General features: G+C 43.8%; 1 pseudogene; it reads left to right on the top strand.

Moving 5' to 3' along the window:
* The first annotated feature begins 1,353 nt into the window (after nt 1–1,353).
* LOC134362127 (melanocortin receptor 5-like) lies at nt 1,354–2,301 on the top strand (annotated as a pseudogene).
* The last annotated feature ends 786 nt before the right edge of the window (nt 2,302–3,087 follow it).

Raw genomic sequence — 3,087 nt, 5'->3', positions numbered from 1 at the left:
CTTCCCTTTTTGCTTTAGTAGCAAAAGCACGTTATATTTACAGACCGGGCACAGCAGAGGCAGTTCTTGAGGAGGAGTTTAAGTCATGGGATGTGAGCAGGGGGTGGCAGAGGCGGCGCGGCTCGGGCAGGGTTGCGGCATGAAGGTGGGGCGGCGGCTGCAGCACCCTTGCAGCTCGGGGAGGCCACCGGGGAGGCCTGGCACAGCCGTGGACACGGGAGCCCAGGCCGGGCCCAGGAGAGCCCCGGTAAACAGCCACACGCTAGTTCCTAGAAATCGCCTGGAAACGAATGCAAAACCACGCTGACCCTGCATATGGAGGGAGGCGACAGCCAGCTCGTCCATGCTTTTCTTAAATAATCGCATAACTTGTTGACATCTCTGAGATAGAACTGGACATAAATACATAGCAAGTGATTGCACTTCAGCAAATGCTTCTGATGATTGGTATTAATGGTGAAGATGAGGACAGAAGTTCTCTCTCCCCATGTGCCATGAGTCTGGAGGGCAAGGGGATTTTGGAATATAAATCATGGAGAAATTGTGAGGACAAACGAGTGAAGTGTCTTGCTCTTGAACTTACTAGATTTAAATCGCCTGTTTCTTCAGACTTTGCTCATGCGGAACTTATAAACCTGTCTGTTAATCAGACTTCATGCCATTTCAGATAATGCAGAAGTCAGGGGGAAAGATTTATTAAGGGAAAATGTCATGCTGCTTTCCACAATTTTCACATGTACATGCAACTAAGCTTACAAATTAAAGGGAGTGACTAATTTATATGTGATTATGCACAAGGTGACAGACCACTGTGGTTGATGTCATAGCAAACGTTAAGGTTGCCCCTACCTGCGTCTCTTCAGAAAACATGGGTCCGTATAGTTTTCAGAAATCTGAGCTCGGTTGAAGCAAATGTAGCCTTAGGAATGTGAAAACTGGGAGACTAGCCAGGATTCTGTAAGTCATGAATTGGGGACACTTTTGAGAGTCAACTCAGGTGCTAGGACAACAGGCATAAAAAGTGAAGCTGTCCTGGGCACACAGAGATGAATGTCACTCTATTAAAAGGTACATTAAAGAATAGCATCTGAAAGGAGGAACTGAAGAGGGTGAAAACTTGGAGCCTGCACGTGGGAGGGAGAGGATTCCCGGGCATCAGGAGCACGTATCAGATGGGGCAGGTCAAGCCATTCCTCAGACGTGTTGTGTTCAGCCCTCCCTTTCTTAGGCTGTGCTTGCTTTTTGTGTGCTGTTGTATTTCTTTGGTAGACTGTTAACTTCTCTGGATTGTGAATTAAAAAACTGTTTTACATTAGATTTGCTGCCAGGAAGAGTAGGCATTTGTCTAAAGCAATGAATTCCTCATTTTACCTGTATTTCTTGGACCTCAACCTGAATGCCACACATGGCAACCTTTCAGGAACGAATGTCAAAAACAAGTCTTCACCACGTGAAGACATGGGCATTGCCACGGAGGTGTTTCTGACTCTGGGTTTCATCAGCCTCTTGGAGAACATCCTGGTCATAGGTGCCATCATGAACAGCAAGAGCTTGCATTCTCCCGTGTACTTCGTGTGCAGCTGAGCGGTGGCTGACATGTTGGTGAGCATGTCCAATGCCTGGGAGACTGTCACCATATACTTAAAAAGTAACAAGCACCTGGTGATGGCAGACGCTTTTGTGCGTCACATTGACAACGTGTTTGGCTCCATGATCTGCATTTCTGTCGTCGCCTCGATGTGCAGTCTGCTGGCCATTGCAGTGGATAGGTATGTCACCATCTTCTGTGCCCTGTGCTACCACCACATAATGATGGCCAGGCACTCTGGGGTGATCATGGTGTGCATCTGGGTGTTTTGCACAGGCTGTGGCATTGTTTTCATTATTTACTATGAATCCACTTACATCTCCATGTTCCTCACTCTGCTGTTCCACGCGCTGTCTCTGCATACACACATGTTCCTCCTGGCACGGACCCATGTCAGGCGGATGGCAGTTCTGCCCGGGTACAGCGCCATGCGGCAGAGGAACAGCACGTGGGGGGCTGTCACCCTCGCCACGCTGCTGGGCGTCTTCATCCTGTGCTTGGCTCCTTTCTTCCTCCATCTCATGCTGATGATTTTGTGCCCTCAGAACCTCTACTGCTCTTGCTTCATGTCCCACTTCAATATGTACCTTGTGCTTATCATGTGTAACTCTGTGATGGACCCTCTGATGTCTGATTGACCCTTCTGCAGCCAAGAAATGCGGAAGACCTTGAAAGAGACTATTTGCTGCCATGTGTGCCCCCACAGTGATTAGGCTCAGAGATCTCCTCTCTGCCGGAGATCACCTCCGCAGGATTCGTTGGACCTGAACCAGGTGAGGTGGCATCAGCGAGGAAAGAAAGAGACGGACCACAGATGTCTAGTGCAAGTGTGGACAGCAACCACAAAAATCTTGCTTTATTTATATTTTTTACTTAACCTTTTACATGATGATTTATCTTTTATTCAAAACATTTATCATTTCATCTCTATAGAAAAAGAAAAATCAAAATGTTCCAAAGCACTCATGCTGTGACAAAAGCACCCTCTCATGCATCAATAATTCCTCTGGCTTGTGGCCAGGAAACTATACAACAGCAGCATGCTTGGCATTAAAATGTCAGACTTTGGGTCTGAATCACAATTCTTAACCTTTTAAACTTACACATAAACTTATATTCTAAATTCCTATTAAATCTTATTTATACTTATATTTAACAATTTAATGTTTTATGTTTTATATTAATTATTTTAATTCTTAACCAAAATCACAATATTTGTAACGTGATTTTATGTAATGAAACTTAATTATGATTTATTATATTTTGTACTACTATTTAAAACAATTACACTTTAAACTAATCTAGACAAAATCTATTAATATCAAAACCTTTTTGTATATCTCTACTATTTTACCTGTTTATCTTTATAGTAAAACTTTCTATTTACTTGTCAATTGACTCTTGGAACAGTACAAGGAACAAAGTGAAAAATTAAATGATCCTACTCAAGCTAACAAAAACACACTATATCATTCTTATTATTACTAAGGAAAGAACAT

The sequence above is a fragment of the Cynocephalus volans genome, chromosome 13 (assembly GCF_027409185.1).
Source record: "Cynocephalus volans isolate mCynVol1 chromosome 13, mCynVol1.pri, whole genome shotgun sequence".
Lineage (NCBI taxonomy): Eukaryota > Metazoa > Chordata > Mammalia > Dermoptera > Cynocephalidae > Cynocephalus > Cynocephalus volans.
This window is presented reverse-complemented; position numbering and strand designations above follow the sequence as displayed.